Here is a 23,042-nt window from a genome sequence, read left to right as displayed (position 1 = left end):
CATTTGGTGCAACAGCACTCAATATTCCCAGCAGAAAAAGGGGTTTGAGATTACGGATACTCTTTCTTTACAGTGCTAGCTCTATTAAATAGCATGCTAAATTATACTTTGTTGAGTCTGAGTGCATTTCTTACTGGGATCATTATGGACCAGCATCTCCTGATACAGAACATGTGCCTGGACAGCAAGGAGGAGAAACTTGCTACTCTTATCATTGGATAAAACAAGCTGAACTCTTTTCGTTGCTACTTTTATGTTATTGTAGCTGCTTTATGACAAATAACGATGTTTTCCTGTATTCACACCAGTGTATCTGAGAACAAAGTACCCTGCAGACAGAGCATTTAAGGCAACTTTCTGTGTAACTGGAAGAGTGAACATAAATTTTGTGCTGAAAGCATCCCTAGGCATGGATCTGGAGGGAGAAGGGTAAAGAGAAATGAAGTGTGTTCTGTTAGCCTGTAGTGTGGGTGTGATTTCCATTTCCAGTGCAGAACAGCAGCTTCTCTGCATTAGGAACAATTTGCTACCAGAAGAGTAGGGGACAGCCAGAAAATGATAATAATAGCAGTAAGTTCCCCACACAGGTCTGTAGTAGGGATAAGTAGAAGGCCTACACTCTTCTATCTGGGGCATTTCACTCAGAAAGCTTTCAATAGCTGCAAACAAATTTTGCAAACAGGAGACATCTGGCTTCAAAGCATGAACTACTTATTTATTGGCTACGTACACACTATAGATTTCGAGGAAGAATGAACTACTAGACTAAACTCTGACATAGCTCCCTAAGCCAAAACATGTTTGCTCTTCAGGCAGTCAGCATTCAGGGAAGCGTCAGCATTATGGAGTATGCTGATTCTCAGTGTTGCTCAAGTGCAGTTTTCAAGATTCCTGTTTTATTTCTTAGATGCTACAAATTTTTATCCTAGTATTTTCTTTTTGAATCCCTGGCTTGGTAACTGCCCCCTTTTCAACAGTCTTACTTCTCTCTGCTACTCTCCCTTTCTTTTACTGCCTAGTTCCACGGACTTAGTTGCAGCTTTTCTTCAAAACTTATCACCTTAGAAGTGTAAGCATTGATTGCACAGAGGTGCTACATGGAAAACAGATCTTGGGATTCTGTGAGAGCTGAAAACCTTAGATGAGGAGAGCAGGGAAAGAGACGCAGCAACTCATGTCTGGAGAGCATGTCCGTACTTAGAACAGCTCCAGGTCCCTGCCACCTGTGGGAGCCCTTCCCTTCCTCCTTTTCTCCCACCAGTCAGCAAGAATGTAAATCAATACTTTGTTGGACAGATTGGATAATGTAAAGTTGTCTTAGAAGCATAGAATCAGAACCATAGAATATCCCGAGTTGGAAAGGACCCGTAAGGATCATCAAATCCAACTCCTGGCTCCACACAGGACCACCCAAAAATCAGACCATATGTCTGCGAGCATTCTCCAGATGCTCCTAGAACTCTGGCAGCTTGGGTTTGTGCCCACCACCCTCTGTTGAAGAACCTTTTCCTTATATCCAACCTCAGACAAAGTGACAGCATTAATCCCAGGTATATTATGTGACTGCAAGTTCAGGCAAAACATTTTTGAAATGAAATTAGGAATTACTAATTTATTTCTTTTTCCCTAAAATGTATAGTTACAGCAAGCTACATTTTCCTCCCCCCCTTTTTTGAGCGATGTTCTCCATACATTATATGGAGACAGGCAGGAATGTTTAGCCAATATCAATCACTAGAGACAAAAGACACTGTTCTTCTTACTTCTCCCTGAAGACTCGAGATTTTCCTCTTCCTTTGGTTTGTTCTATGTAGACTTTTATCTGAATTTCCAAAACATGAGTGTGCAACAAAACTTCTATTAGAAAATCAAAAATACTGATTTTTAAACCAGGCATTGTGGCAAACAGATCTGCAGCAGGGGAAAGTGCTGGCTTCTTCATCAGATCTTATATAAGTGTCAACAGTTTACGGGCGTTCGGCCAGGTTCTGTGACAAATGGGGCAGGGGACCCATGGGCCTACGCCTCAGGAAAAGGGAAAAGGGAAAAAAAGGGTAGGGAGATGGGCCTGAGAGCAAAACAGCGGCAACAATCTGAGGAAAAATAAACTAATTTACTAAATAAGATATCGGAATTCAAAACAACACACTATAATACAATATAATTACAATTTAAGCTAATAAATGCAATACAATGAGAGAGAATGTCCAAAAATCAAGGTAGGCCTTACTCTAATACCGACGATAAGATGGCTGGGGAGCAAGATGCTGCCCGGATAAGAGATGGGCGAAAAGGGAACAAGGTCTTGTGATCTGCAAGTTTTTACCTTTTCCCTCTGACCAGAAACGGTAACAGGGTCGCAAAGTCTCCTGGGGAATGTAGTAATCCTTCTCTTCTGAGAACCAGGTACATACACTACATGATGTTATGATGTGGAATACCAATAACTGAAAATCATAAAACCATGACAATAAGCGAATGCACATTAGCTCTAATCATATGCTCAGAGGGCTTAGATGCTGTTTAGTAGAATCAAAATAACATAAACATGTAACTGAAGTTTCTGGTACTCCCATTCAGATGTCTGATTCATTTCAGCCCCTAATAATGCAGGTTCCTGAATAATAACCTTGTGAGTTTATTGCTGTTTTCTGCTTGTTTCTAAATAGGTTGATCTGCAAGCTCAGCTGTTTAGGATTTTATATGTTACTCCATCAAATTGTTCCTGAAATCAGCTTTTCAGGAATTATGTTTAACTGCACTTTTAAGTAAGAAAGATTTGTAGGAGGAAACAAAAACTTTCGTGAGTTCACCTAACAGAAAATATTCATTTTGCCAAAGGTCTTCTTTGAGATCTTGGGAAAGTTGTTTAGTTTCTTTTGGTTTAGCTGCCATTAAATAAGGATGCTATTTTTTCCTATCTCACAAAGATAAAAAACACAATGTAACAGGAAGTTGTGGTAGATGCTCTTAGAAAAAAAGTTATTTTTGTGTAAAGAGTTTAGAACTACTGTCCATTTGTATCTCAGAAGAACTTATCTCCTTAGGAACAGTAATTGTCTTTAAATTGCATAAACTAATTTTTTTGCTCTTATAGAAGATCAGTACGAGAATGAAAGTAGGAGTCCTTATAAATATGAATAAATAACTGTCATGGAAAAATATTATTTCATTACAATCATTTTTCCAAATATAAGTTAAAAAGTGTAGCCTATGTATTAATCAATGGTATTAAATACTAGTTGTCTTCCAAAGATTCAATATGCAGCAAGCCAGAATAAGATAGAATTAAAGATCAGAAACTATTTGTGCATTCTGCACATCAAGAATAGGTCATTCACATCTTTTCTGCAAAAAATTATCCTTTCTTATACAAACATTCTCAGGGAAATATGTCACCTTTGTGAAAAGTTTTTAGTTTTATTTACTACGTTGTCATTTCAGTTTTGGATTTCCTAGCTTCTTCTCACCCACAGAACAATCAGATGCTTTCCCATTTTCTGCTATTCCAATAATGTATTTCTTCCTCTTGATCAATATGACAACTCTTCTTTTGCATTAATTCCCTAAGTTATTTATTATTATTGTGACAATTATTTTCCTTAAATTACAAATCACTCTATGTGCTTTGAACTATAATAAAGCTTTTCTTTTGTCTAACTTTTCAATTATATAAAATACATTTAATAAATTTCTTCTCTATTCAAAATGAAACAGGAATATATTTAAAAAATACATTTCTGATTGTATTATACACAAATTTCTTCTTACACCTGTTGTCTAGAAATATTATTTAATCAGTATATTTATCTTTTATAATCTTAAATATGGTAGTAGAAAAAAAAAGTAGAAATTCTAGTTCTATGTAGTAATCTTATTCATACCCTGTAAATTCAAGATAATTTCACTGAAAAAAACACTTCTGAATTTTCAGCTTAACATTTAATAATTTAGGCGCAACTGACTTTTCAGTGCTTCTCTTTTTCAAGCTTGTCTAACATCACTCTATAACAGTTTGTCTGTCTACACTTTCATCAATCATATTTCATCCTGCTAGCTTCCTCTTTCGGGATTCATCTTGTTATGTTTTTGGTATTCCCATTTTCCAACACATGGGTAAGTGCAGTCTCTATGACTGCAGGTATGAGAAGAATGTGTTGTCTGGTAGACATGCTTGTTTCTCAGCTCTGTTACTGACTTGCTTCAAGAGTCTGAGCTGATCACGTTATATGTTTCTCACTTTCTTCTGATTTCTCAGCAACGTATGCTCTTGGAAAGGTGTTTATTTCTCATGTGCAGTGATGCAGGGACACTAATAACGTGGGTTATCTAATTTTTTTTTTTGTCTCCTTAACTTTAACCTTTTTTCCTCACTTTCCAACATTGTCTTTCTAGTGTTGTGTTTAAATGATCTAAAACTGCCAGGAAATTATGTTCTTGGCATTTTGGCAGTTTCCCATAGGATTAATGGTGCTCCATTGTTTTGATATTTCACACTGGATTTGTGTCTTTAAAGAAGATTGACATGATATAGGTTTGTAATTCTCCTTTTATTTTATTTACTTATTTTATCACTAAGGGTTTTTACTATTTGCTAAAAACTTCTCTTAATGTAGAGAACCAGAAATTACCACAACACATTTTATTTGAATGAAAATAAATTGAGAGTGCCTATAAACACTGGCTTGATAACAGCTGACCTACCTTGGACTCCTCTGTGGAAAGCTATATTTCATTACACTTATTAGTAAATTTCAAGTTTCAGCATACAAAGAGAAGAAAACTCTTTTTAAACAGCCTTACTTTCAATTATTTTTCTATAAAAATAAGTCAGGGAGTTGGTTATTTTTGTTTGCTTTTCACTACACAGGTCAAGTGTTAGATCTGTAAAGCTACTGCTGTTACCAGGAACATAGTTCAAGTTATTTAATTTTCTATATGTATGTAAAATTAAGTACCTGATACTTGCAGAGTGAGATAATAAGTCAGGGAGCTGAGCCCCTAGGAGTAATCTAAGCAATGCTGTTTTGAATTCCACTCAACTAAAGAGACAGCAACTGCATTTCTTTTTACAGGTTCATAGGGAGAGTGATGGATTTTGTTTGCTCGAATAACTCATGGGGCAATTTCTAATCAGACTCCTGTGGTGTCTTTGTCCAGTGAGATAACCTAGTAACACAGGATGTTGAACTGGATTGTGTGATACAAACCATTCCTGAGAAAGAATTATATGGAAGAACACAAGTGCTCTAAGGTTTCAAATAATTACCAGAACTCCTCCAACTGTGATCTCTCCTACACTGCAAATGTAGCCATTTATTGTTAGCCAGTAGAAGAAAGATTCAAAGTAAATGAGATATCGAAATGAGCATACAGTACATTATCAGTACAAATTTCTGTTTTTTCTATTATTTGTCCCTTCCCTTTACTCATAAGTCAACAAATCTGTGTCTGAATGGAAATAAGAGCAGGCCTGCTTAATAACTGTTCCAAAACACAGATGGGATCTGAAGATTCTTTACCAAAGAAAGAAAACATGTAAGCTATACCAAATGTGAAGTCTCCACGGCAGTGAACCATAAGAATCCTATCTATAAAATCTAAATATGCCTAATGGGGGCAATAGTTTGAATCCTAAATAATAAAGCAGGAGTTCTTCACTTCTCTTAATCTCCTCTGGGAAGCCCAGTTAATTAAAACTGTTTATTACAACTTGATCAAAAAGTCTAAATTCTATGTGTCCTACATCTAGCTACTACAATATTCTCTGTCATTGAAACCTCTTGAGGCCCTGAAAACTCTGACTTGGTAATGCAGTCATCAAAGAGAGAGAGTAACTCACTCTTTAGTCAAAGCTGTTTGTTTCAAGGTGCAGTGCAAAACGTGCTCTAGGCTTTCCAAGACTGTAGTCTATTTCCTCCTTAACTTTAATCCAAAATCTCTTTGCCATACTTAATTTAGCATTTGAATAAAACTAATTATTTTGTAACAAGACTGCTGTGGAGGATGTAAATTTGTTTTTAAACATGGAACATTAATTGACACAGTGGAGTTCTCCCTTTGAGCTGCTGCTATTATCATTTATACATTTCAAATAGGTAAATAAATGCAGTTCATGCAACAACACACATGTGCACAAGTGCTCATGAAATATCAGGATGAAAATTGAAGAGGTGAATTCACAAGTCAAATAGAAAAGGAAAAAAGAATTTACAGATACATTTCTGTCTTTGTTGTGAGGAAAAAAATACATGTACAGCTTTACTATCTCTAATTTATTTGAAGGGAAAAGTGATTACTGATGAATATTTTATTACCTGTACTTGTTAAGTATTAACCAAAAATAAGATCATTATCAGCTTAAGCTTAAATAAAAGTAACAATAATAAATATAACATAAATCCAGTCTGCATAAATTTTCTTTGACTCAGCTGACAGCTTGCACTGGAAAATCTATAGATTCAAATATAAGAGTACAAATGAAAATAAACGTATTAATCTGTGAGCAATTTGGAAACTTTTTGTTACTTTTTGCTAAAAGCAAATTCCTGTATTGAATCATAAACTGGGACAGGCAGCACCCAGAAATGATTATCTAAAGAAGGAGAAATAATCTTACCCTGTAATCAGTTCCCATTTTTTGTGAGAGAAACTCACAAAACACAGCCAAAAAATACAAACCAGCAACTCCTATACCAAGACTTATTTCAGTTTTGGACAGCTGAAAGAAATAAGTAAGCTTTCATTCCACATAAGATTCTTGTGGCTTCTGCCTGTATCGCACAGTGTATTTTACTAGACAGTTCTAAATGTCAGTTGCTGCCATTTTACATTAGAGATAAAGCTTGCAAATGAAGTCTTAATGCCTTTGCTGTTGACAGCCACAGAAAAAGCCTGATGATTTAAGCCACCTTAAATATCTCCCATAGCAGTTTCCCTTTGCAAAAGGTAAGTGGATTTAATTTCCCCATTTTCACAATAGCCTAAACCACCCTTGTGACACTGAAAGTCACATACACATCTTTAAGACTCTCTTTTGTCTTTTTTTAGCTGAAATTCCTACAAAACACATATGTAAGAAATATAAATAAGAAACTGCTCTTGGAAGTATGGAATAATTTGTAGCAATTGCTTGTGAACATCCTGACTTTAAATATAACCCGAGTTTGAAAAGGACAGATATCGATATAGTCGTCTAATGCTCTTATATGAGAGGTCTATGTCCTAGCACCGGCATGACCCCATGCCTCCACAAGAAGCTTTACACCACTTCACACCTTACTGTATTCTTTCTAGCACAGAATAGAAGTGTATCAACACTGGGGATAAAGTTCTGCCTCTCTTCCTTCTCTGGCTGTACTCTTTTGAATCTTTCATTGTACGAACAGATCGACAATGTGCATCCATCCACATTTGTCTCTTGGAAAGCACTGTGTAAAGAGCTCTATAATATTTTGGTACTTCCCATGAGAATTCCATACTCTTCTGCTTCACCGGAATTGACATTACCCCTGTGAGGGTTTTTATGTAATCCTGGCCATGTCCTCATTTTGCCCACTTCAACCAAGCACACCTGAGGTTCTCTCAGTATAACTGAGAGATCTGTACATACTCTCTTTAGAAATACACAGGAGATCAATTTTCTTCATGGTTTGATATCATCCCTCTGTAACTGCTAGTGGCATACAGGGGAGAAGAAGAGACATTCACTTCCCCACTGGAACCAAGCCTAATGTTTCAACAGACAGGTAAATTACCAGTTCATGGTCCAAATCAACAAATCTGCCTCCCATAATATCACTATGGTTGCAGTGAGTTCTCTGTCTAACAATGTTTTTTTGCCCCCTCATTTTATCCTTATTTAAATACATAATATATTTAAACATACGCTTGCAGACCAGAAACCCAACCGTATCCTGGGTTGCATCAAGAGAAGCATGGGAATGGAGGGTGAATCTGCCCCTCTTTGCTCTTGTGAGATCCTACCTGGAGTACTGCATCTAATTCTGGGACCCTCAACTCAAGTGGAACATGGAGCTGTTGGAGCAGGTCCAGAGGAGGGCCACAAAGATGGTCAGAGGGCTGGAGTACCTTCCCTGTGGGGACAGACAGAGAGAGTTGGGACTCCACGGGGACCTTATAGCAGCCTTCTAGTACCTGAAGGGGCAGCTACAGGACAGCTGGGGAGGGGCTTTTTATAAGGGCAGGTAGTGACAGGACAAGGGGAAATGGCTTTAAAATGGAAGAGGGTTGATTTAGACTAGTTATTAGGAAGAAATTCTTTACTGTGAGGGTGGTGAGACACTGGAACAGGTTGCCCTGCAAAGGTTGTGGATGCCCCTACGCTAGAGGTGTTCAAGGCCAAGCTGGATGGGGCTTTGAGCAACCTGGTCTAGTGGGAGGTGTCTCTGTGTATAGCAGGGGGGTTGGAACTAGATGATCTTAAAGATTCCTTCCAACCCAAACCATTCTATGATTCTATGATTCTCCAATCATATCCTCTGTCAGCTATTTTAAGCACTGAGCAGTTTGCAAACATAACATAGCAAGAGAGCAAGAGAAATCTTTGAGAAAGTCAGTGACGTGGATCTCTGAGTATTTTAAGAGAAAAAATCCTAGAAAGGCACACAGAGAAGACAAGAATATGCTTATTTGTATCTGTGAAAACATAGATTTTGGTATTGTGGTTCACTGTATCTCTGAAATGAGGGATTCTTACTAGAATGAAATTCATGAATTTTGAACTGACTCTGATTGGAAATTTTAGCTGAGGCACCAAGGGTCTGTGCCAGAGAAGGATCAGGGGTGGATGGATTTATACAAGTAAAAATTAATATGAAAAGGAATCCGGGATTCCAGAAAGGAATCTTAGTGACCTACTACAAAAATTTTGGGGTTACTTGTATAACATCTGAAGAATTAGCAGAGTTAGAATATGATAGAAACATAGGAGCTCAAAGAAGATCAAAATTAAAAACAAAATATTACTTGTGTAAGCTCAAGGTCAGCTAATAAACCAAGAAAAGTGAGAGCAGAATATTGATTCTGAATCCTTCCCAAGGGTCAGTTATGAAAGTCACTGAAGACAGCCAAATGTTTTGTAATAGAATAGGTTAGCTTATGTGTTTGTTCCCTGATACGAGGTGGGGGAAAAAAAAAAAAACAACAGTGCATAAGAGTTTTCAAATTTACCTGCAGGCAGCCAGAAGGTATGATTTAAGCCGACGAAAAGAGGAAACATGATGAGAAAAACATAATACTATTATATATAATTTAATTCTACTGGAGTAAAATTTCTACTCATTATCCCTCCTGTTCCTAACCTTGCTATAACTGTTATTCCATAGACAGCCTCTATCATTCTCCTAACACTTTCATGTCTCCTGTAGAAGACTTTTTATAAAGAAACTGGACTGGTTTATCAATTCTGAATCTCAAAAAAATTATATTTTGGAGGAAAAGACATTTTCTTTTAATAAATCTGAAATATAACAATTTTTTTTGTCAAAAAATGCTCTTGAAAGTTGAGCTTCCTTTTTTCTACTCTAAGGAGGAAGCTGCGAGCCTTTTTTTGGACTTTATATTCTAAGCTTTTCATTATCTTGAAACCTGAATAGCAGGAAAAAAACTTTATTGGTGTTTCTGAATGACTTTCTTGGCAAGCTCCTACAATGACTATGCTCAGTAAATATAACATAACATAACATGACTCTACCTGAACAAAATCTCTCTAATCCCTGATTATTTTTGTTGTTCAGTTATCAGGGTGTAAATTATGTACAAGTATTCCAGTCCCTGGCAGTCTTTGTGCTGCCCACATAATTCAGTCCAGTTCGTCACTTTTTTTTCTTGTACTGGAGTCTTGAAACCAGATACAGTATTCAGAGCTGGCCTCAGGAATGATGACTAGTGAGGGAAAACCACTTCTTTGATCTGCTTGATAGCCTCCTATTATTGTAGTCACCCTTGCTGCCAGGGCTCTTATGGCCCAGGGCCCTTTCTGCAGAGTTGCCCTCTGGCCCCTCAGTGCCCACTCTGCACCACTGCCTGGCAGTCTTTGCTCTTGCCCATGTTGCACTGCAAAGGTTCATTGGCCCATTCCCAATGTTTGACTAAGTCTGAATGTCAGCCATGTCTTCAGGTATTTCAATTGGTTCTTCCAATTTCATTTTGTCTGCAAAACTCTTGAATTCTTGTCTCTAGGTCAGTGTTATTTATGTATTTATTTTTAACAGGACAAGCCCTAGGACAGAATCTCACTACTCACCCTCAGGCACAGTATGCCCTTTTAACCTTTACCCTCTGAGCCTGAATATTCAAACAGGTTTTTTTAGCCATCCAGTTTGTTTGATAAGTTTTTCCCTAGTTGCTAACTTCACTGAAAAACATTTATACTTTTCAGTCTGTTTTAAATAAAATGCTTCAAGAGCACCTATGTCATCTGCTCTTGGCACTTCCAATGTCCTCATCTGTGTTTGCTGCAGTTCCATTTCCTTAAAGGTATTTGGCAATGAAGCTAGCTATATTCGTGCCTTTGTGATCTTTTGTCTTCTCTTCTATTTCCATAGCATAACTTTTCACACTTGGAAGACAGCATATTTCTGTGTTCACTGAAAAGTTTCTGAATATGCAGTACCAACTACAAGTTCTCAAGAATCTTTGAGAAAATAGTTCGTCCTTATAGGAACATTATTATCTAAATTTTTCTCTACTCTTGATACATATATGATGCAAAGCTTTTCATGTTTCAGCTCCAGCCAAAATCTGTGAATTTCTTTGAGCATTCTCAGAAAATGAATTTCTTTAAACATTCCCAGAAAATTTTTATTCAGTGGGAAAAATCAAAGTGATATGAAAGTAACTCTTCACACCGTTTCTACAGCTACCACAGCATGGCCTTAAAAGTACTCAAATTATACTTCCTTGTCTGCTCTGTTTCAGCATAGTCCTAGTAGCGCTGACATTTGACTTTTGTCCAGCTGTATCTTTGAACTCTAGTGATAGCCATTTACTAGACTGCTGGGACCAGTCTGGTGGTAATGCTGAACCAGACCTTAGACACAAGCCTGGTATTGTCTTTTTAGTACACCACTGATACTCTGATGTTTCCCTAAAGGTAACACCCTTCCCTCTTTAATGTCCAGATTCAGGATTTCCTTCTTATTCTCTATTGTAAGAAGTAATAGAATCTTGTAATCATGTAATCATGTAATCATAGAATCATTAAGGTTGGAAAAGACCTCTGAGATCATCTAGTCCTACTGTCCGCCTATCACCAATACTGTCCACTAAGCCATGTTCCTTAGTAATACAGGTACACATTTCTTGAACATCTCTAGGGACAGTGACTCCACCACCTCCCTGGGCAGTTCATTCCAGCAGCTGACTAGTCTGTCAGAGAAGAACTTTTTCCTAATGTCCAACCTGAACCTCCCCTGGAGCAACTTGAGGTCATTCCCTCTTGTCCTATTGCTAGTTACCCAGGAGAAGAGGCCAACATCCACCTCGCCACAACCTCCTTTCAGGTAGTGGTAGAGAGCAATAAGGTCTCCCCTGAGCCTCCTTTTCTCCAGACTAAATAATCCCAGCTCCCTCAGCTGCTCCTCATAAGGCTTGTGCTCCAGTCTCCTCACCAGCTTCAGTGCTCTTCTCTGAACGCACTCCAGCGCCTCGATGTCTTTCTTATAGTGAGAGCCCCAAAACTGAAGACAGTACTCAAGGTACAGCCTCACCAGAGGTGAGTAAAGGGGGACAATCACTTCTCTAGTTATGCTGGCTAAATTATTTCTCATACAAGCCAGGATGCTATTGTCCTTCTTGGCTACCTGGACACATTGCTGGCTCATATTCAGCCGAGCATCGACCAACACTCCCAGGTCCTTTTCCTCTATACAGTCTTCCAGCCACTCTGCACCCAGCCTGTAGTGTTGCCTGGGGTTGCCATGGCCAAAGAGCAGGACCCAGCCCTTGGTATTGTTGAACATCATCCATTGGCCTCAGCCTAGCAATCCAGCCTGACCAGATCCATCTGTAGGACCTTCTTATCCTCAGGCAGATCAACACTTCCTCCCAACTCGGTGTTATCTGCAGACTTACCAAGACTATACTCAATCCCCTCATCTAGATCATCAATAAAGATATTAAACAAGATGGACCACAATACTGATCCCTGGAGAGCACCACTCATGACCAGTCATCATCTGGATTTAACTCCACTCACCCAACTCACTGGGCCCAGCCCTCCAGACAGTTCTTTACCCATCAATGAGTGTACCTCTTTTGGGCTGCCAGCTTCCCCAGGAATATACAGTGGGAGACAGTGTGAAAGGCTTTGCTTAAGTCTAGGTAGGCATGGCAGTGCACTCCTTGCCCCCCTCCCCAGCCTGGCTGTTATGCCCAAGGCCTAGTGTGTAGTTGTCCAACCTTTTTGCTTGCATGGTACACATTGAGCAAGCAAGAATTGCCATGGGCTGCATATAAAATATGTAATAAACTTAATGTATATAAGTAACAAAACTCATTTTATGTATTTTTACTACAACATAAAAAACATGGAGCAACAAAAACATAAAAATAAAAAAAATTGATTTTGTAAAACTAATGCATCAGGCTGGTTCAATGGCAGTGGTTGCCATGCCTAGTGAATTCTCAAGATGTTCATCAGAGATTTTTGATCAAATATTATTCTTCCTGTACTTCACCTTGACAATAATTGTTCACAAATGTACGTATTGTTAAAAAGTGATGATATGAATAAGGCGTGACTGTGAAGTGAGGGATATTTTTCACTAGTAAGGTAGGGCTTGTGAAAGTCTGGTAAACAGGCATGACCAAATTTTTCTTTGAGTTGAATGTCTGATTGCAACTCTATTCATTCCATGTGAAAATTTGTAAGTAATATATTTATGTCAACCGAAAATGAAGAAGCAAATGTAAAAAAAAAAAAGAAAAAAAAGATAGTTTTGAATTCTGGAAACTTATTATCAAATTTATTTATCAAAATGGAAAGCACAGCTGCATATTTTTCACTGTTCACAGGACTGTGAACGTGTGAAAATGTATCAAAATGCATGAAATTATTTGCCATAACTTGATCTTGCTTTAATTTAAGTTTCATTTCAAATGCTGCTATTGACCAAAACTTAGCACAAATAAGGTGATTTTCGCCATGAAGGTGCATGTTTAACTCTTTCAAATGAGTGGTCAAATCCACCAAAAATTCTGAATCTGTGACTCATTTTTAATCTTCACATTCTGACACAAATTCTCCTTCTGATTCCAAAAAGGACTTGATTTCACTCTGCAAAGTCTTTTTTAGTGTTTTACTCCAACTTAGCCACCTTCCTTCAGAAAAGTAAATTATGACCCTAAAGTCAGCATCCATACATTTAATGAACTCCTAGAATTGGTGGTGATTCAGTCCCTTGGACTTAGTGAATTTCGTAGTTTTGATGATGACCGGGCCTCTCGGTGGGGCAGAGCTGCTGCCATGATGACACAACAGCATGGATGTGGGCTGCACTGCGAGCGGTGCTGGGCTCCATAGGCCACAGGCTGGACATGCCTGGCCTAGCGCATACAATGAAGTGCAAAGACCTTGCCCTTGGGACTAATAACAAGCAATGTTTCACCACCAATGATCAGACACTTGATAACGGACACCTGATTCAATAGAGCAAATTCTAAGTTGTATGACTATGAGTCAATCATCACCTCCCATAAATAGGAAGCAGCCTAAGAACCCCTTAGAGAGTTCTTGGAAGCAGATAGCTGCACACCAGAATCTCCCCTTGAGCATGAATACCTCTTGAGGTTACTTAACACCTGCGCAGAGATTCACCTGGGACGTGGTGATGCCTGGCCGACAAATCCTAGGTAAGTGATTTATTGTTTTTGAACTATACTAGCTTCTCTAAGATTTGAGTTTAGATTCATTATGCACCCCCCACATTCTGTGTAGAAAATAGTCAAGGATATCTAGCTTGTTAAGTCACTGTTACCATTGTTTAAATTACCATCTTATGTCTGTTTATATAAATGAATGTCTTTCTGCCTTCCTTTTATGAGTGAGCTGTGCAGTGCTTTACCCTCCTTCTGCAACACTAGAGTACATAAACAATTTTCTTATGATCCACGCTACTGAGTTAAAAAGTCAGCCCTTTATCAACTTGATTATAATGTATTTCCATGTACTCGTAAGTATAACACAAGTGATAGAGTAAGAAAGTGTGAGAGAGAGGGAGGAAGGAGAGAGAGAATTTGATATTTTTACACTGTGCTATGAAAAAACACGCTGACACAAAATGAGAATCAGAAACACCAAACCCCACTTCAGTGGAGGGTTGCATCTTCACTGTACTGTAAATAGAGTCTATTCCAGCCAAAAAATTGTTCTTCTGTAAATCCCACTACTTGAAAAATTTTAAACATTTCATATTCAGAAGCACATTTTCTGTAAAAGGAAATCAATGTTTTTTTTAAGGAACTGTACTTTGAAGCCTGAGATTGTCTTGCAGGGCATTTGAGGAAAAGAAACTGCAGCACTAGCAACAGCTCATGAGAATCACAACAGGCAGTAATGCTAGGCTGGTTGGAGCCCTGTCTCGTTGCTAGGTGAAGATTGACCATCTCTGTGAAAATTTGAGGAACATTACCTCTAGTTTATATTTTTCTGAACTGCATTTTCGTTCAGGTAATTATATTTTAAGGACAGAAAATATCTTAAAAGTAGTCCACTATAAAATTGATACAGTAAATCATTTAAACAACACTTAATGTTATATCCAATAGGGAGAAGATGGTAGATGTAAAAACCACTGATAAAGTAGATACTTCAAATGTTTAGTTAGGCATCATTAAGTTTATTTAAAGTGTGCATGATATAGAGTATACAAATTTGTAGTTTCAAACACATTATTTCTATAAAACATAGATAAATAACTACCGGGAATCTAATCAATTTTAAAATAACAACCTGAGAGTCTTAAAAGATTATTCATTGCATAGAGACAATATACTACTGTATTCAACTATTTTTCCCCAGATCTTTGTGATTGAAAGCTAATCAAACAAATCAGTTTGTTTTCCTTTACAATACATTAGTGTGCTCAGTATGGTGTCAGTAGCACTGTGTTTGTTTGAAAAATATAGAACATACATAGGAGAAGGCACTGCAAGTTTATATTAGATCATTTCTTGTGTAATTATTTTTACTGAAGAAGATACTGTTTCTGTCAGAAATACATACATGTGGCTGTAGGTGGCAGAACAGTATAATTCACTGCATTAACTCATGTTACATACTTTGACATGTGTTGTATCCTTTTTAGAGAGAATGTGTACAACATTTAAAAATACTAGAGAAATAGGTTTCCTGGGTTACTTTCCATAGGACCTGTCATAGATAGCAGAGAACTGTTTTTTGGGTTTTTTGTTGCTTTTTTTCTAATTAGGGCAGCAGAAGCAGCACATTATACAGCACGATCATTCCCTCATTACACATGGTCAATTTCTACATATTTATCTATGAAGATCAAGCTCACTGAAAGGATCCACAACTTAAAGCACATGGAAGGAACAATTTATAAATATACAATTTATATAGTTACGTTTAGATGTATGTACGTATAAAACAATACATTATATACACCACTACCTAATATTTAAACTTTATGCTAAACATTAATATATAAAGAAATAATGTTAAAGAATATGTATTGCTAAAAAGAAAAATAATTTACCTGGAACTTTTACTAAGCAACTAAACAAAGGCAGAACTAATATTGATAAAGTATTTTTCCAAAAGGATGCTAGCAAACGATTCTGATGTTTTGTATCCGTCAGATATTTTTTGGCTGTGCAACATCAGTCGTGGTAAGCTTTCATTAGAGACATCCTCTTTCCTCACAGAGGATATAGCCCTTTGCACTTAGGTCTCTACCATAATTATCCGTCATTGACCTTGGAGCATGCTTTGGCTTAAATAACTTTGGATTCACTTTCCAATTGCAGAAAGGTATAACTCGGTATAACTGAGTGTGTAAATCTTACCTAGTAGGCATCCTGTAGAGGGAGAAGGAGGGCTCAGCCTGTTGACTGGTCTCAGAAACCAGTGATGTCCTCCTGACTTGTCTGTGATGGTATCTTCCAAAAAATTCCTTTTCTCACAAACCATTTTCATGCTATGTCTTACATTTCAGGTGAAGCTGGAGTGACTCTAGTCATATATACCTTTGTTATTATTGGTGTAGAATTCTCTCACTTGACTTTAAGAAGACAACCTTAATAACAGTGTCCTTCTAAAATCTAATTGCAAAGCAAGTATTTGGCTGTCTGGAAAAACAAATAGCAGTGAGAATAAGTGCACATAGAGTAGGGAACAGAAAGATTTACTAATTATTTGAAACAAAAATTTTGCATGCCTGCCCTGTGAAACCCTGTGTATTTACCGTCTGAAAAACAAGCATCTTGTAACTTGAGTCACTCATTACTTCTAAGAACCATAGCCTATATTATTGTGTTTTTAAGAAGAGAGAGGTTTATTTATTTGTTTATTTATTTATTTATTTATCTATCCAGATGAAAGGTAGCTTTAACAATGTAGAATATGACTGAACTAGACTGAGATCAGTAAATCCAAGAGAGGGGAAGCTTCCAACATTCATCTTAGTGGCTCAGTATGTTTGTAGTCTAAAAAGAGCCACAACCTTCTATTTCCTCACAAATGCAAGGAATGACCCAGTGGCACTTCAGTCATTTTCTGAAATGATATCTGACCTCACTTTAGGCCCTGTAGGAGCTAAAAGTAAAATTTAAATGATAGTAAAAAAATTCCAGAGTTCTTCATGTTTCTTTATTGATTTGTGGCTCCATTCTTCATAGTCTTTGTTCCCTGTGTTGATGGATTCTGACATCCATTTATTTATTAAATATGCCTGATTGTCATAATTGATACGATGTCTGCCTGAATTTAGCAAGCTCTGCCTGAAGTACTTACATTCATGCTCTACTTCTCCTTCTTCCTTAAATGGGAGAAAAATATTCAATTTTTTAGTATCAGTAGCTATTACCATTCTGCCCTTGCCATTGTAAGTCATTGTTCTTAACGTTTTGTGAAAAAATTATGTGATTTTTTTTTTCACAGAACGCTTCTCTGTATATAAAGCTACCGTATAAGTAAACAGGCAAATCAGTTTTCATCAAATTAGCTCAGTGAAAGCTCAAGGGTCTACTAAACCCCAGATAGACCTAATGACTTGGCTTTGAGAAAATATCTAATATCACATTTCCTCCAATAGGTAGGACAACCCATCAATAGTGATGACATGGTTGGACCTGAAGTCCCAGGGGATGGCAGCTCTTAGAAAAAAAAAAAAGGTGTAACTTCACCCTTTCAGAATACCCAGTGACTTAGCATTAGTATCAAACAAGCCATTCAGACAAGTATGATGGCAGGAATAGATCATTCTCTCATTAGTTTGCTTGACAATTTCCTCTCTCACTTTATGTTCATAGAATCATAGAATTATAAAATGGCTTGGGTTGGAAGGGTCTGTAAAGATCATCTAGTTCCAACCCTGTGCTGTGGGCAGGGTTGCCAATCAGCAGATCAGGCTGCTCAGGGCTCCATCCAACGTGGCTTGAGCACCTCTAGGGATGGGGCATCCACAACTTTTCTGGGCAGCCTATGCCAGGGCCTCACCACTCTCTGAGTAAAGAATTTCCTTATGACATCCAAACTAGATCTCCCCTCTTTTGGTTCCATTTTGTCCTATCAATATCAGACAGTAAAAAGTCAGCCTCTCTCCTTTTAATAAGCTCCCTTGAAGTACAGGAAGGCCACAGTGAGGTCTCACTTGAGCCTTCTATTCTCCAAACAGAACAAGTCCAATTCACTCAGTTCACTTTCTTCATAGGAGAGGCACTCCAATCCTGTGACCATCTTTGTGGCCCTCCTCTGGACCTTCTCCAATGGCTCCACATCTTTCTTGTGCTGGAGAACCCAGTTTCTGGTCATCTCTTTGCTTTGCGTGTGCCTTAACATAGCTTCCAGGAGGATTTGTTTCATGGTCCTCCAAGGCATAGAGATGAGGATCATCAGTCTGTAGTTTCCTGGGTCTTTTATACCCTTCTTAAAAATGAGAATGATTTTTCCTTTTTTCCTGTCACTAGGAACTTAACCTGATAATCATGGTTTTTCAGATATGATAGAGAGTGGCTTGGCAACTACATCAGTCAGTTCCTTCAGAATCCTGAGAAGCCTGTCATCAGGCCCCATAGCCTTGTACCTGTTCAGTTACATTAGGTGATCTCAAACTTGCTCTTCTCTTACAGTGAGAGGGATTTTTCTTCCCCAGCCCCTACCTAGAGTTTCAGGGACGATGTATACTACTCACAGTCTTAATATTAAGATATCTCACAGATAATATTGAAGAAATGATTAATTCTCCCATTTCTCATTCTGTTGACTTTTTAAAGCACTTAAAGAAATAGAACACTGTGAAATACTTTGTATGAAAATGTCTGCAAAACTTTATGAGAGCTGAACATGATAGCCTTTCTTGTCTTTTTACTCAGGAAATGGAATGAGTGTGGCTTTTGTTTTGCTTTCTAATTGTAGCTGTATCTTTTTGAGAGAAATACCTAGGTGCATGGATCTTATATCAGCCTCAGAGACAAGATTCTATCTCAGTTTCCTACTTTCAATAGCCTGCCCTCGCTGGCTTATTATTGTTTGGTTTGTTTTTTTATTCTCAGACCCTCCAGTGGGAGCTGCTTAATTTAAATATGTAACTAACATCCAACAGGACAGAGGAAGGAGAAAAAGCTGTGTATTTAAGGGGGGAAGGCAATTCTACTGCTTAGTATTTAGGACTTGTAATAATGTCAAGAGAATTTTCAGTACTTACTATGAAGATACTTGATTACTTTGTGCAAGATAGTGCTGCTCAAAAAAGAAGGGTGGAGGGTAAAATTTCATTATTAACTTTATGATGAAACTGCAAAGTGAAAGGCACCCACACCTCAGAAGAACAATAATTTTTCTGGATCATCTAGAATTAATCCTTGCTCTTAACAAAATATAGGATGTTCTTTGACATTTGACCCATGTCCTTGGGTCCCCCGCCCCATTAGTCACGGAACTGGGCCGAACGTCCTTAAACCGTTGACAAATATATTCTTACTTGTGAAGTTCACAGAACTACTGGTTGTATCTAAACTAGAATGATGGAAAGATAATGTTCTGAAGAACCTGTAATTGTACAGAAATTTAAAAAGATGATTAAGTGCAATAAATATTACACTTGCTTAAAAAAATAACAGTACATTTATAAATGATTCCATACATACTAACGTGCTATATTCAGCTCCTCAAAGAGATAATTGTTTTATTATTCTTGCTATTAAAACTATGTTGCAGGGAATGCAGAAAAAAAAAAAAGTATTCTCCAGCATAGGAAAGAATAAAATATACAGCAATCAAATATACCTATCTACCTGTTGTGTCTGAAAAATCTGATGTAGGAAGGCATGCATAGATTTTCTCATCTCCTAAACATTAGGGAAATAATCAGAAATAATCAGTGAAAAAGAGAGCTACGAGTGATCATCAGATATATTCAATGTCTAATATTTAGTTGTTGGTCCAGGGTGTAGGTTTCATGCAAAAAGTTTTTCAAGATGTTCTTAACTTATGCTGGCATAATCCTCCTGAAATTGTTGCAATCCTTTGTCATTCGAGTAGGGATATCTGAAGGTAATGTTATTTTAGTCTTAGCCTCTTCTTATTCAGCAGTGATAAAACAGATTTGCTGAGGTAGGAAAACCTTAGAAGAACAAGCCTCAGGAAGGTGTTCGTTCCTGTGACTTAAAGACACTCAACAAGCATGGTGAAGAGGCCTTGCACAGGTTAATTAAGCAGCGATGCAATTATACTTTTCAAAATTCTACATGTTTCATGCTGGTATTGTACAGACAATTCAGAAACACAGGCCTTTAAAAAGAAAAAGTATTCTTTAATGGAATAGTTGCTTACTATCCAAATCATGATTACAAGGATCCTTGCAGTGAGATCTTCATCTAAGTCTGGGTGAGACTCCGCATCCTGCTTTTCTGCTCAATTCTTATATTTCAGCTGGCTGATAGTCCTACACAGCTACTTCAGCACATGTGTGATTCATTATTATCGAAAACTCTAATGACATGCAAAACTTGTATTAAGTGCACCTTAATTAATTGTCCCAAAAAGATGTGACCATTTCCTTATCTTCAGGAAGAGGTTTCATTTATTAGATAGCTTTTATTTATGTATAATTGGATCAATTTTAACGGAGGAAATGTTGAGGAGAATTCTTGGAAGGAATGGCTAGATTCTCTACTCAGGATGCTAGTCAGTGAATTTAAGCATACAGATTGGCCAGTGAACAGCAGGATTCCCTAGAGCTCACATATGTTCTCATCTGGTGGCCTTCTGATAACAACCAGTTAAATATGTTACTTGTTTGTGGGTTGGAGTTCAGCCAATAACTTGGTTTCAGATCTGTCCCATTTCAAACCAATCCACTATGCAAACACTAGTTGGGACATTCTGGATGACTCAAGGAATTAATTACCTCATGCACTGGATGTCCATTCAGAAAGAAACCTGTTACTCAGCTATACTACAGTTATAAATGTATAGAAAATGTAATTTATATTTTTATATCTCACAAGTCATATAGCTCTTGCTACACTAAACTTGCTGCTGGATGTAAAGCAATAACCTTCTATCAAGGAACAGGTTTAAGGCAAGAAGGCACACAGTTACACTCCCAAACATAATATTTTGTCACTTGTCCTTCAAAACATGTCTCAGAGGCATTGGATTGTATAATTGAAACTAGCTGTGATTTCAGTTACTTTTTAAACTCTCTACTGAAAATGTCACTGAGACTTTATTATATCATTGTCAGGACTCAATGACACCCTTTTTCAGCAGTTCTATCAACAAATATCTTAGTTTTATCATCTTGATGCGCTCTTTTGCAAGACTCATCTGCACTCATCTTCATGGATACTTTTGAAGGGAATAATTGAGTGCACCTTTTTTTTTTCATCAGTACCGCATACACTTGAAGATGCCATTTATTTCTTTGCAGTACAGGAGATGATGGGACCTCAGAAAGGATGCCTGTCATTGTCTCTCTTTCTTGTTTTGTTTTTTTATAGTGTCATGAAGAAATATTACTATGATTGCCCTAAGGAATTGACACAATATGTAGTATTCAAACTGCAGAGTAAAATCAATTCAAGAATACCACAATTCAATTAAGTATGCAGATAAAATATACTTACTTGTTGTATCTAAATAATTCAGTAGCTATTTATGTTTCCACCTCTTCCACTGCTTATATACATCAATGGTTTATGTAGCTGACTTCCTTTGAAAAGCAGTCAGAAAACTAGATTAGTATTTCTGAACTCTGAATTGAGCAAGAAAAATCCGCACTTTTTTCTTCTTTCGTGCTGTAATGTATCACACACACACACACACACACACACACACAAAAACAACAACAACAACAACAAAAAACAAACCAGAAACATAAAAACTTGACTTCTGACTAGATAATAACTCTGTTAACAGACTGTTTGTGTTGAACCTACCTGGCTGTGGAGTTCCTTCACATGCCTTTCTTCTGTCTGGAAGTTTTTAGGACTTTTGTTTAAAAAAAAAAAAAAAAAGAGAATTTTTCAGTATATTTTCACTTTTCAGCACGTTTGTTTACCTGTTTAATGGTATGTCCAGCAGCAAATTTAATTTCTACATGCCACCACATCCACCAGGATTTAATTTCATTCTGTTAGCCCCTGTTAACACAGCAGTTTCCACTGATTAAACATTCATCAAACTACGTGTGTAAACATGAAATTATGGCAGTGATCAAGTTCTCTGTTATATGAGAGCAATATTTTAATGAAAATTACATTACAAAATCAGTTAATTTTTCGAAACCATTCTTACTCTTCTTAATATTTGTATTGATGATTGTCTTATGTTATTTTCCTGTGTGTATTGTTTATGCATTTTATTCTGAAAATCTTTAAGTAAAGATTTTCATTTCACTCTTTAGTTAATCGATTGATATGTAACAGTTAATGACTAAAACTGTTTTTATTTGCAACATATTCAATTTTTTCTGCTTTTTTTTTCTTTTTTTTTCTTTTTTTTTTCCCCAAAGTCAAAGGGAATTCTTTTTAAATATTTGCATCAAAGTGTCTCCTGGGCCATAGAAATGTATTAGGTAATACATTATGAAAAATATATATCTGTCTTATATCTCTTCAATTCATGTCTCTTTTTGCAGAGAATTAAAACTCAGTCTGACTGGTTGAGTCAAAGAACCAGATTTCTCAGAGGCTATACAAATGGACTGAAGAGTTATATTTTCAAATATATAATTCACTTAACAAAGATGAAAGGGCATTTTGGCATTAAAGAATTTAAATTACAAGGAGTTCTATGAAAGAGAAGGAAAGAAAGAAAGAAAGAGAGAAAGAAAGAAAACAGAGTTCCCTGTTCATTTCCAACATAATCTTAGTTACAACATAAACTAACGAGAAAGTAATGTCTTGGAGGTTCTTAAAAAATTGTTGCTGTTGAAGATCTGGTTTTCTTTCCTATTCTGAAGAAGGGATGTGTTTTCTTCAAGAAAGACGGGAAAGAGAAACTGGCAATAAGGTGGAAACTTAACTAATTTATCCTATGAAACTACTAATTAAGCGACTGAAAGAAACCATATTGAAAGCTGTAAGAAACAAAGAATCTGTAAAAGCAGAACTATCTTGCAGAAAAAGAACACGGAGGAGTACAAACACTTGAAACAGGGAAGGTGCTTGAAGAAAGAATATCAGATGAAGTACATTTATGTGATGTGAAACAAATTAATTGCAAGTTTAACTCTGCAGCATGAAATACAGATTTCTGAAGGCAGTGAAGCAAACTACTGAGTTACAGCACAGAAATGTGAGACTCTGGAAGATATTTAAAACTTCAGAAACTG

Source organism: Numida meleagris, chromosome 1 (assembly GCF_002078875.1).
Source record: "Numida meleagris isolate 19003 breed g44 Domestic line chromosome 1, NumMel1.0, whole genome shotgun sequence".
Taxonomy (NCBI): Eukaryota; Metazoa; Chordata; class Aves; order Galliformes; family Numididae; genus Numida; species Numida meleagris.
This window is presented reverse-complemented; position numbering follows the sequence as displayed.